Source organism: Halyomorpha halys, unplaced genomic scaffold (assembly GCF_000696795.3).
Source record: "Halyomorpha halys isolate HHAL.00 unplaced genomic scaffold, Hhal_1.1 Scaffold429.1, whole genome shotgun sequence".
Classification (NCBI taxonomy): Eukaryota; Metazoa; Arthropoda; class Insecta; order Hemiptera; family Pentatomidae; genus Halyomorpha; species Halyomorpha halys.
In genome coordinates this window covers 77,228-91,277 of record NW_027109334.1, presented here as the reverse complement: position 1 = coordinate 91,277, position 14,050 = coordinate 77,228, and the positions used below count along the sequence as shown (strand labels likewise).

Genomic DNA, 14,050 nt, shown 5'->3' with positions numbered 1-14,050 from the left:
TAATAGCAGCTAATTTCATACTGATTAATTTCATCAATTGCCTTATCTTTGTAAAAAAAATTAATTAATGGAATTACTAAGTGGTAAATTGATCCAACGCCAATCTTTTTTCTAGTCAACATCTTTACCGATTAAATAATGAAGATCGAGTAGTACTAAGGCGGTAACGAAAATAGCCTTGTAGTATCCCTGAACAGAAGTTGAGAACTAACTGGAAGGGAGTGAAGGGAGGACAAAGTGCCAAGGAGCCCAGCGGGCGGAGATGAGGGGATCAGTTTCCATTACGACCAGAGGCAACTGATAGCCAAACAAATGACTGGCGAAAACCGTGCACCCCCTCCCCCCACTCCACTCACCTCCTTGGAAATATTTTTCTTTATCTGACTTGGGCTGGAGCTACAGCTGTTCATCATCCCAACAGTCGGATGCCCACTCTTCTCCACCTATTTGATGTATATCTCTAGAGTCGGATCGACTCACCAAAATGATGCATTCTTGTATGTTAGATGTGTAGGTGCTTCAGAAAACTCTATCTAGAGCAGAAATGTGTTTTACTCTTTATCAGTATCTTAATCGGATAATCTGGTAGTTCATCAAATAGTTAGGAAAAAGTGAATTTTGTGAAAATGAATTTCACAAGTAAATTGATTCAGGTCTCGGAGACATCGATGAAATAAAAAACACTTACACTCATGAAAATAATTTGGACAAATAAATCAAGTTGGGGGAACTGTTGTACCATTGAAAAAGTTGTACCTTTTTTTAAAATTTATTTATTGAAATTTACAAATATTAAATTATAAAATAAGTAATTTTGGTAAGTGCTTCAGAACACTTAACAATCTTGGGCAGAGGCAGCCAATGGTGATACTTCAATCATTGCTTTAAATTAGAAGATCCCTAGGCCATCTTATTTTCAGACACCTCAGAGCATTATCAGGGATTGCTAAATAAGAGAGATTAAGAACTAATGGGTTTGGGTAGATAAGGATTTTGGAATGAAAGGAGGTATATCTATTTCGGGCCAAATTTGCAACCAATGGGATTTTGAAGTCTTAATGGATGCGTTTATTTGTGACGTAATAAGGAACATCAAGAATTTTGGATTCTAAGGATTAGATAGGGGAGGAATTTGATGGTCTGGTGGGACCTCAAAGCTCAATTCCGTATTTCCAAATTGGTCCCATTACCATAGTGTATATGTGCGTTTTTGTCTGGGAAGTTTAGAGGGTTTGACAATTAGATGTTGTAGTAATCGAAATCTACGGTTTCATCTAGTAGTAATCGCACCTCAGTAGACCTTCATTGGTTACGATATTGCCTCTGTGCAAGTTTAATTGTACCTGCAAATTTTCTGAGAAAAGTGAAAAGTTGGGCTTTCTTTCGTAATATTCGTAACAATATACGTCTCAGATGTTATGAATTTTCCAATTTTACTGTAACTATCGACATTTTGAATGTATAGTCCTACCAAGATGTGAAATGGAGTGATGTACCATCGTAATGTTGCATAGTTCGTACAAGAGTAATATGATAATAAAAAAGGCGAAAACGACATTATTTTCAAATTAACGCCTATCAAAGTAAATCATCGCTAATTCTGTTTAAATGGATAAATAAATAAATTTACGAAGTATTTTATGTTCTGAAGTAATAATAACCTACTTAAGCTAATTAATATCACCTTTATTATTATTATTATGTCACTACGGTCCTACAAGAACTCGGGCCTCCTCCACCACTGCCAACCAATCTCTACGGTTTCTTCCATCTGTCAACTTTCAAAAGCTTCAAATCCTCCTCCACATCGTCCAGCCATCTGACCCAGGGACGTCCTCTTTTTCGTTTTCCATCTGGTTTGCCATAAACCATCTTTTTTGGGTAACCCTTTAACGTGTCTTAACCGTCTTATTCTTTCTCTTTTAACTAAAGCCTTGTGGCTTTAGTTCGTTGCTAGCATCGTTGATGGGTTCCCCGAACAGATCTATCAGCTCATCATTCCTTCTTCTTCTCCAAATTCCATGTTTTGAGACTCCTCCCTATATCCTTCTCAATACCTTCCTCCTGTTCTGGTTTTCTTGTCAAGTGCCATGTTTCTCCCCCATAGATCACTACTGGCCTTACGATGGTTTTGTAAGTAATCACTCTCATTCTTTTTGAAAGAACTCTAAACTTCACTATTTTCTACAGTAAGAAATAGCATCTATTTGCTGCTGTTATCCTGGCCTATATTTCGCACTCTAATTTTTTGTCATCTGTAACCAGCCTTCCTAGGTACAATACTTAAACTGGTTACAATACAGAACTGAAACTGTGGTCACTGGTTGTCACTTTGCTATTCTCTTCCTTATCCTTTCTTGAACTTTTCATGTACAACATCTTGTTTTCATTCGCCTTAAGGCCCAATTCATATGCTGCTTCTTCGAATTCCTGGAATGTTCCTTTTAATGCTGCTCGGATTCTTGCAGCAATAACTACATCATCTGCATACGCTAAATGTTGAGAAAATTAAGATAAAAAAGAAAGAAAATTAATATCAACTTTAGTACAATTATTTCGATAGTACAATAACAACCGGCCTTTGGTTCATCAGGGATAAAAAAATTAATTTTATACTTATAATAATTAATAATTATTTTATTTTAAAATAATAAAAACTTGAGTTAAGAAAATTTATTGTTTTGTTTTAAATTTAAACATATATTTAAAAATATTTTTCATTTGAAATTCAATTTTTGGCGAATAAAAATATATTATAATTCAAATTTTGTCCACTAGGACAACTGTCTTCCGCAATACTAAATCATGTTTGATTGTTTTAAATCTATATGATTTTAACGGAATTTGTTGAATGTTGTAAGTGGAAAACCGATAAGTTTTAATGGAAAGCATATGAGTTTTAGTTCGGCTGTTTGATCGTAGAGCTGATGATTGTAGGTTCAATATCCGTTTGGGATTCTCCAGGGATTGAGCATAGCGTCCTGGGCAGTATAACTATCGAGACTGTTTGGCGAAGAAAGGATAATGTGTTATGTATTAGCTGGCAAACTACTTACGGTGCTTTAATTTTAAAAGTTTTTAGGCAGAAAACCACCAAATTTTGTATCCACTCCTTCATTATCATTCCCTCCTCGCACTTCTCCTCCAACCCCTCCCCAATCTTGCTATCGGGATTGACTCCCTTGTAAGGGGATTATAAAAGGAAGTTAAGTTCACGAATAATTCATGCAAAATCTGAAAGCTTCCCCGCAAGACTACATTTTATTGACAATTTATTTAAAATATTTTCCGTTAACATATGAAATTAATGTATTAATGAGTTGACGATATAGATTGTATGATTCCTTTCAGGGCTGAAATACTAGAATATTAATATATTTACAAAGACGAGGTTAGTTTTTTCAATCAATGAAAAGTGTTACTAATTTTGATATAAATTTTCGATCAATCTAATAATTGGAACTTCATTGTTCAAAAATTGATATAAGAGCATCCTTTTTCCTTAAGACAGCAAGTTAAGAAGCATGTTACAAACAAAGAAACAAACACGTTCATCCTAATAAATTAGAAAAATACGTAACTGGAGAAGTATGTACAAATCGTTGACAGTATAAGTAGTGAATCTGAATCATGAGATATTGACACCGTAAGTTCTATCAAGTTTTTTGTTAGAAATATCAGCTTAATATGTTAAAACTAGTCAGTCACAGGTATATCTAACTATATAAAAGCGTATGAAGACAATGTACTCAGTATTTAATAAAACATTTTTTATTATTTTTTTTTTTTTTTATGAAAATTTAATTTGATGAGAATAGAATCACCTCTTTCGCTCTTAACGAATTATTTGTTCAAAGTATACTAAGCGATTGGTTCTTTAATTTTGTACTAGAGAGTTGTGAGGAATGGTGTAGGTCAGAGTTTCATTACATTTGCACCATTCAATTATCGGTCATAAACATCGAATTGACTTCGTGAAAGGTCCATGAAAAATGAATTAGACTGAACTTCTGAGAGATTTCATTCCGTATAAATATTATATTCGATTTCATTTGCAAAGTTCTGGAGCACAATCCATCATGCACTATCCTATCAAACTTAGTTTATCGAACATCTCAACATCTCCTCAGGGAGGAAGAACTATTTGGAATTCATAGAAAACGATATATTTTATTATTTTAAAAATAAGAAAGAAAATTTGTAGAATGTAATTTAAAATAGTTGGTGAGATACGCTAATCAAATACTGAAAACTGCTTAGTTTTATTTCTCTAGTCCTGTATTGTGATCTCAAGATGTTAATTATTTCAAACATACAAAATTAAATGTGTTTTAGAAGAAGTTTTTTTCTGATTTTTTTTTTCGGTTGACTACAGACCATGTAGATCTTTGGCCGCCCAAGCCAGCTTTCTCCACGCTTGCCTATCTTGGCCAACTACTTTCCAGTTTGCTGCGTTTAGCTCTTTCTTATCTTCGTTGATTCTGTCTATCCATCTGGTTTTTGGCTCCCCACGTGGTATCTTGTGAACTATACTGGAATTCATTGTAGATGTGTCCTGATGGATTGCTTCGAGCCACATATCCTGCCCACACCCCCTTGACTTCATGTCGTGAGATATTGATTGACCTGTCTCTGCTAGCAGTTCACTGTTAGTTCTCCTCTATGTGTTAAGGCTCTGATCCCAGATTGCTCCTGTAATTTTACGGAAGACTTTTCTTTCAAATCTCTCTATTCTGATTTCAAAGGTACCTTAGAGTCCAGGTCTCGCATCACTGCATCTTTGGCATAGCATTGCACACCCTTACCTTCAGATTTTTAAAGAGTTTTAGGGATTTCAGTATTCTTGTGGAGTGTTTATAAAATTATTCAGAGAGAAAAACGCTCTGTTCGCGCTTGGATTACGCTGGTATATCTCAGTTCGTTGGTCATTTATTGATGTTATTGTGAAGCCGAAATATCTACTTTCAGAAATGGTTTGCTATCCACGCAGACTATGTTGTTTGGAAGGATTTTTCGGCTTACAATCATATAATTTGTTTTTATCTTTATTTACTTGCAAGCTAATTTCACTATCTTCTTTTATTAGTGTCTTTCCATGTCATCTTAGTTACTTCGTAGGACCCCAATGTCGTTCGCATTTACTAGGATTTTATGTTTCATTTCGACGTTATTTTATATATAATGAGTATACATGTTACATTTTCTTTTATATTACCTAATTAATATCATAAAAAAACATGGGATCTCGTAATAAATATGAATAGCACTTTAAATAACCCTTCTATGCATTACTATTTTAATTTCCCATTATTTTATTTATATTTATTACGGAATTTCATATTTTACTTATGATATTTATTGGGTAATATATGAGAAAATATAATATGTATACATACGTTTAATTTAATGATTTATTTTTTATTGATTCAATTATATTTTAAAAAAATATGGCTTTCATAACTTTTCCATGACAGCCTTAATGGTGAAATTGGCAAATTAAGTTTGCCTAGTTCCTCAAGGTAGTATCCTTGGTCTCATCCTCTACACCGCCTATACAGCTGACATTCCAACCAATCCTAACACTATCCTCACCACGTATGCCGATGACACATGTGTGCTCGCTGTTAATAATAACCCATTAATTGTATCCCAAAACCTCCAATTCCATATCACAGCCCTCGAAGATTGGCTAGTAATTGGAGGATTGAGATAAATTCCAACAAATCACCTTTACCCTTCGTCGTAAACCTACTGACTGCCCTACAGTTTCATTTAATGATGTTACTCTTACCCCTGTTGAACAGATCCGCTACCTTGGACTTCATTTGGACAAACGATTAACCTGGAATCCTCACACCAGACTGAAAAGACAGGAAACTGTACGATTTCAACTATTACAGCACTTACTAGACAAACGGTCTAAACTTCCAACACATTACAAAAGACTGATCTACACCACTGTAATAAGGCCAATCTGGACATAAGGAGTTGAGCTTTGGGGCTCCACTAAACCTTCGAATTCCTCTCGAACTCAATCCTTACAATCCAAAATCCTTCGTAAAATCCTCAATGCTCCTTACTTCGTCACAAATAAAATCATACATAAAGACCTTAATGTTCCCTATGTATCCGATCTAGCCCGAACCAGATATCACTCCTTCCATTATAAATTCTCTAACCACTCGAACCCCCTAGTTTCTAATCTTGCATCCTCTTCCATTCCTGACAATCCTCCGAGGCACCTGAAAAGAAGATGGCCACGAGACCAGCTAATGTAAAATGTCATTAGAGTGCTACCAATGGATAGTGTCTCTACACACCTGTAACACTCCAATTTAACTCTATTTACTAAATGTATTATAATGTACAGTTGTAAATAGCAATAAATAAATATTTAAAAAAAAAAAAAGTTTGCCTACCACTGGCACAGTAAAAATAAAGAATAAGTAGATTCGAGAAAAATATTTGAAGATAGCCTCAAGTCTACAAAAAAAACTCTGGATTTCTGTTTATGCTCATATTTTTCGTTTGTCATAGTTTCGCATAGACAATAACGAAAACATTTACTTTTTAATTAATGTCGTATCGATTTCCGAGGTAACTAGATAAACAAAACCATTAAAGGGGGTTGGTATTGTTATTCGCTACCAAATAGTCTTGTCTGTTGTCTACACTAAACAAACAATTGAACAGTTAGTGGTGCATTCTGGTACTTTGCGCAGTAAATCTTGTACAGGGTCACGTAGATAGGCAGCCCAGTTATATATTGCTACTATCCTGGTTTGTCTACTTGTAGCTACATTTTAATAGAATCCGCATTTATCAGTGGCATGAGAGAGTATTATTTTTTTCTTTTCACAATAGTTTAGTGAAAAATTTTAAATTAATAACACTTTGGATTATGAAACAGGCATTACGTTTGTTTTATGATGAATCGTTTCTTTGTAAGGTGGCTTTCATCATTGCCCCATGATGAATACATATATAAAATTTCAATAATTTTTTTTTTTCAAGTTAACTTGTTCAATTAGAAACCTATTCTTAATTTTTCTTTGAGTTTCTTGAGACTCGTTAATTTATAACTCTGCAACATGGAACCAAACTATAGAACCTTCTGAATTAGCATCAACATTGATATTGAAAAATCTGGTTCTACATGGAGTAGAATTATATTTCTACTCATCTATAATTACAAAATGTTATGTGATAACTATTTTACCCCTAATTATATATATTTTAAACATAAGTAGGCCAAAATAAAAACTGACTATTGTCAAAACAAAATTGAAAACATGAAAATATTATAAATTTATTTTATTTATGTATTATCGAAACTCTTAGTCACATTCTACGACTTTATATGTTGGAATTGAACTTGCAAAGTTCTAAACTTTTTTTAATGATATCCCCTTCCTAGTCATTTCTGACATATGGGGGAGGTACCACTCTATTCCAACCATGGTGGGAGGGGTCAAGATTTCATTTCGTGGGACCGCCGCAGAAATAAAAGTCGTCCCTCCAGGCTGAGGCAGCCATATTTGGCGTATTAATCTTCTCGGCTAGACACAGCCTACAAAAAGTACCAAGCACAAAGTGACCCCGAATCGCTCAGCTATCACTTCCACATATTATTAGGCTGAGCCATAAATAACTTCCGATGAAGCTAAGTAGAATCTATTGTTCGTATCTACCCGCTATGAGTTACTATTGCAAGTTTTTGTTTTCGCCATATGGTCGAGGCTTCATTTAGTCTTTGTCAACTGTTTTGTGTTATACACGTTACATTAAACTATTTGTATTTTTTTAACCCCTGAAATAGAAGGTTTTTGAATCCAAACAAACCACATTTTATATGGAATAAATTGATAAACTGCCAGGAAGATGGTAGAAAGTTATCTATAATAGTGGTGAATAAATAATAAATTATTAATTTTGTTATGTAATGCGGACCAAAAAAATACCTGATAAAAAAACCGATGCTTATGATTCGATCCTAATAATATTTGAATTTCCGTAAACTTAATTTCAATCCGAGAAAAAAATTTCTCCTTTATTTAATTATTAAATTCTGCCATATTTTATATAAATTATTGCTACTTAAAATGAGAGATGATTAATTATGTCACAAAAGTGAAGATACTTTAGAGCTATTATGAAATTCGACATTTCAGTTATTCTATTAAGTAATAGGAATTGTGATGACGTTTAATTTTAAATAGATAAAACGAATTTAGTAAAAATCTGTTTGTATTTGGAAAAATGGTATAAAAAAAGTGTACAATCGATAGTATAAAGTAGCATTTCCAATAAATCAAATTGTAGATGTTTATCATCTGACGTACCCAGTAGCAGAGATGAAAAATATATTTTATATTTTAGAAGAACAAAATGTACTACCGCACTGGGGCAGCCATAAACTTACCCGCAAATGGGCATATTGGGTTGAAGTATGGCAGTATGGCGGTTGCCCAATTATCATCCGCTCTTTACCATTCTCTATCCGAAAACTGCCCAGTCCAAACATAAAATTATAATTTCAATCGACAATTGATTATAACAAGAAACCGGCCTATTGATCAGTAAAGAATCCAAATGTGCAAAATTGTGAAGGAAAAACTCAAAATGTGTACAAAACACCCAAATCCTTGAATAGTCAACTTAATTGTTTAATTCATAGAAAGCTTTACTTTACTTCATAACCTTGTTTGAAACAAATTATAGTCAACTAGTACTCTCTAAATTTATGCAAACGTACATAAAAAACTAAATTGCTTTAATTAAAAAACTAAAACTTTGTCCATAATTGAAGATCAATTTGAAACCTAATTATATAATCTGATTTTATATTTCTATTATGGAGGCTGTAAGCTAATTTTCAGCTTAGAAAAATATGTAAGCACATTGTAGAAAGGAGTATTCAGAAATATTGTTCCAAGCGCATTTCCCATTTTAATTTTCTTTAAAATTTCACATATCATGTTCTTCGACTGAGCTTTTCAATTTTGTATTTAAATTAGAATATATCATTGGCAATTTATATCGGACTAATTGATTTTTTGTTTAATAGATTATACTTGTACAAACAAAAATTGAAATTCCTAAAATTCGCAACAAAATTAGACGGAAAAACTAAAGACAGGAGGTGGACTGGGAATCCAAGTTAAAAATAATAACACTGAACGTTCTCCATTACAAGCTTATTATAGAGATGCCTTTTCATAGTTACCGGAACTACTACAAGAACAATCCTCACTCATGCTTACTTTTATTTTCCTCTTTTTTTTTTTTTTTTTTAAATAAACAAGGAAAAAACAATAAAATGAATAAATAATGGCATATGTGTATTATATGAGAAATTTAATTTCCCTAATGCGATTTCATGTAAAAAAAAATTAAACTTATTCATTATCTTGACTTATTTATCCATTAAATTATTTCTTTTAACTTACTTATAAATGCAAATATTTCTTTTAACTCAATTTTGGTTGCGTTTTTTAAATCTATATATTAGTTGTGTTTTTTATTTATTTGTTTTTCAGTGAACTGATCTACTGCAGTGACTAATTATGTCTTTGGTTGGATTTTACATTGCTATCAAATGATAAATTCGTTTAATTTGTTTAACTGGTCGAACGTGGGTAGCGAATCACTTGAGAGGGTCTGAGAAATTTAATTAGATAGAATAAATTCGTTAATTAAATGAAATAAAATCGTATAATGGAAAAAACAAAATTAAAATATTTGTATTTAGTGTGTAGACGAGTATTGATTGTAAAAGGAGAAGGTAGAGGAAAAAATATTTTTTTGTCATGTCATGCAAATAGTAAATATATGTATTTTATTTATGCCCGATCATGGATTGATTGGTACACTATGTATTTTGGCAACCCAATGTATTTGGACAGTATGGCTAAGAAAGTCATTTCTCTCTTCTATGAATCATTACTTGATATACAAATCCGTTACTCTTTGCGAGCGTAATGGTGTACTTCATTCATCTGCTTCTTTCTCTGTAGAAAGAATGTGGCTATCGGTGCAAGTGACAGTTGAGACTGAGGAAGAACACGCGGTGAAAATGTTGAGCGTTCATGTTGTCAGGGAGTCGGGACCAGGGAATTTCCATCAGTGCAAACATTCCTCAAGTCTCCTGGATCCAAGCTGGATTCTTTAAACGAATGAGGGGACTCACTAACCACACCAACAAGAATTTTTTTTTTCTTTATTTGATGTTACTCAGTCAAATCTGTTTGTACCTCATCCCGGTTAAACGGTCTTCATCTCGTAAGCTGATCCCATTATTAATGTAAACATATATTTATTGCAACATGATTATACCCAACCCGGACATTGATAATTATTTTGAAATATATCATTAATTTTCAGTATATTTTAATCGTACACTGGGCAAATTGAAAATTTAGTTTTGCATACACACTCATGATAAACCACCGTTTACTAATTAATCTATAAGTCTGATAATAAGCGGTATATTATATGAAAAGTATAGAGAATTCGTACATCGGTTTCTTACGAGAATGTGAAACTATGCAAATCACTTAGCTAAAATAGATTATCTAGGAAGATTATCCAAAGTACACTGCACGATATAATATAAAATTAAAAATTCACGTCTTTAATAGATTAGGAGTGTATCAGTAGCCCTAAGTGATAACGAAAAAAAAAACACATTAATTTGATTTTTCTTTTTTTAAAAGAAAAATTATTTAATAACTTTTTTAAACCATAAATTTAAATGCATTAAAATAATTAGGTATCTAAAATTTAAAGAGTTCAGAACCTTGGGATTGACATAAAAAAAAAAAAAAAAATTAATAAATAAAAGGAATTGAAATATGAAAGGTATAAATACAAGCATCTAGGAAAATAAGGTATTTTGGTCATCATATGGGCGTTGATGACCATAGGCGAAGACCCTAACGTATAACACCAACAACTGACTACTATGACCCAGTTTCGAATCTGGCTATGGCAGAAAATTATTTGTTTTGTTACTGAAGCTGAGAGTCAACCCTGTGGGTTCAGGAGTCCTTCTGTGGCACTCTTAGCCTCTAAAAAGGGGATAACCTTAGTTAGAAAAACATCTGGTGGTCTTGAACATCTCCTTCTATAACTAATCATCTCCTTGTGTAACTGTTGTTCTAAGACCAGTGCTTCCTTACAAAGTGGTGAACTTTTTGGGTTGTTGTTTAATATAAGAATAATGTTAAAATTGTAATTTATAAAATAAAAAATGCTTAAATTGCGTCTTAATACGTTATTTAAATTGTATATTTGTAAATAAATATGAAAAAAAATGTTATATAACTATAAGGTGTAACGTACTCCACAAGTATCCGCCTTGAGGTGGTCAATCAAGTTTATTCAATTCTCTTTGTTCAGCTTGCAGCGATTTTAGTAGCTATCATGCTGTTCTACTCGTGAAAATTATTTATTATTATGAGTTATATGGGGTCTCTTACTATAAATTTCTTATCAGTTTTATTATACCTGCAATAGAGTTTTTCTTTTTCGTTTTCATTGCAGCAGTGGTATCGATTGCAAAGTCCTTTATTATGTCTAAGAGGTCACACAGTTCTTGAGTCAAGATCTCACCACTTACTCCGAGAATCTCATTACTTATTCCATCTGGATATCATTTTTTTTTTATTATAGCTATAATCTTACTATTTTTTTCTTATTAGTGAATTGAGTTCAGCTAATCTAGTGCTTAGAAGTCTGTCGGTACAAAAGAATTTGTAATTATTTGTGCAGGAAGGTATCTCATACTAAAAACTATTTTTTAAAAATTATTTTTTAAAGAAATCAGGTGTAGTTCGTCACCTAACATTCACTTAGGTAAAAAATAAGTCCGGTTAATCTATCATGTTAATGGGAAAAAATATGTGGTCACTGACTGTCACAAAGAAGTTGAATACAGAATTATTTTTTTTTAACCCGTTTAGTGTCGGGCGAAAAAGAGGTGCCTGTGCGAAGACAATCGGCCGAATTTCACGATTCTGCTAGGGTTGAAAAAGGCTCATAAAACCAAACAAAAAAGTAATTAAAAACTCAGTGTATTAAGGACGAAATAGAGAATAAACAAATGACAGTAATTTTTCTATATTCATTGCAAATTATATAAATACCAAAGATGTAAATGATCATAAAGAAAATAAAAAATGAGTTTTCCCTTACAAAATGTATTTGCACATACGAAAAGTCGTCTTTTTGTCATAAATTTATATGGACCATTTATTACAAAATTTGTACTTTGCATTTCTACAAAATAAATAATATTGCATAACAAGAATAAAGAATAACCCCAAGGTACATGGTAAGTGCCAGATAGATTATCTCTTCCGAAATAACGTTTTTTTACGTTGTTGTTGAAAAACGATTTTTTAAAAATTCTTTAGTAATGAAATTAGACCATTTACAACGTATTATAAATTAATTTTGAAATAGAGTTCTCTCGCATTGTGAGCAGTAAAGCGTTTCAAGGTGCGGGCCGATGTATATTGTTTTAACATTTTAATTTTAACCTTTTATTTTATCCTCTTCCTGGTCATTTCTGACGTACACGAGGGGAGAAGGGTCATCTACATGGTACCATCCTGTTATAACCATGGTGGGGTGGGAGTCAAGTGTTCATTTCGTGGGACCGCCACAGAAATAAAAGTTGACCCTAGGCAGGACTCTAACCCCCACCGCTGCAGTTCCCAAGCTGGTAAGACCAAACGCTCAACTCTCTCAGCTACAGACGGCCCCGGTTAATTTTAACAAACTGTTGATTCAAACTTTGTAACTCTCATTGACAGTCTTAGTCATAGACGTGTGATTGTCAAACAACTGCCAATATTTAAGTCCCTCTTGAATAATTTTTTTGTATTGTACAACTCATAAATTTAGGTTAATTGAAATACGATCTCTAATTTATGGAAATGTTTCTTTCTGACAGATTTTTTTTACTTTCATTTTGGAAATGATTTTTTTTTTCTTTTTTTTTTAAGATGGGATCGGGTATGTTCGAGAATTTTCTAAAGTAACCCAGATGCATAAAGGAAATACATCTACAAGTAATTTCAAAACTTTGTTTTCACAACTCTTTACATGAAACCGCATCTCTGGTGGTGTTGAAGCTGTTATTAATAACCTAATTAATTTAATACAGTAACAAATTAGGTATTTTTCTTTATTTGTTTGCCTATTGCTCCTAAACGGGTCATCATAGCAAAAAAAGTTATAGAGAAATTGTATAACATTACATATTACGTCGAATGGGTAATGTAACTTAATAGTTTCGTCAGATGGTTGCGTGGCATATTTGAAATCCATATGCACTTCAGAACAGCTATTGGAACCCGCAGAAACATCCTAATCAAATGGTTTACAAGATTTACACTTGGATGAAATGCTAAGTATGGTACTCATTCGAAGCAGAATGTAACGGTATTTTATTTGTTTAAGAAACAGACACATTTAATTGAAAAAACATGTACAGGCATAGTAAAATAAATATAAATTACATAACAGTAGATTTTGATTTAAAAAAAAAAAAATTGATTTTAATGTTTTTGGTCGTTGATCGTTTTCCTATATATTGTTTATTATTATTAATTGTCCATAATTGTCTATATATCTCTAAATATAATTTTCTTTCTTAACCCATTACTTATTTCCTTTTTCCCCCTCTTTAACAAATATAGCCTAAAATTAAAATTTACTATATAAATAGTAAAGATTTTAAATAAAGTAACAATAAATAGACATAAAATATAAAGTATTCTTGCATATAAGTAATATTTAATTATATTTCTAAAAAAAAAAAAAAAAGGTTATGGTAAGGTTTTAGGTTATGGTAGATTTTCGTTTTGTTTTCTCAAAAGAAAACAAAAATAAGTATGGTTTTTATAATTATTTGTAGATGAATGTTATATACATTGGGTTCCTGTCCTGTTGTCTCAACTCATTTTCGTTTTACACTCAAAAGAAAACAAAAATAAGTATGGTTGATTTTTATAATTATTTGTAGATGCATGTTATATACATT

The 14,050-nt window shown here is 32.3% G+C and overlaps 1 pseudogene; it reads right to left on the bottom strand.

Moving 5' to 3' along the window:
- Positions 1–1,266: 1,266 nt before the first annotated feature.
- LOC136795788 (U4 spliceosomal RNA) lies at positions 1,267–1,335 on the bottom strand (annotated as a pseudogene).
- Between the last annotated feature and the right edge of the window lie 12,715 nt (positions 1,336–14,050).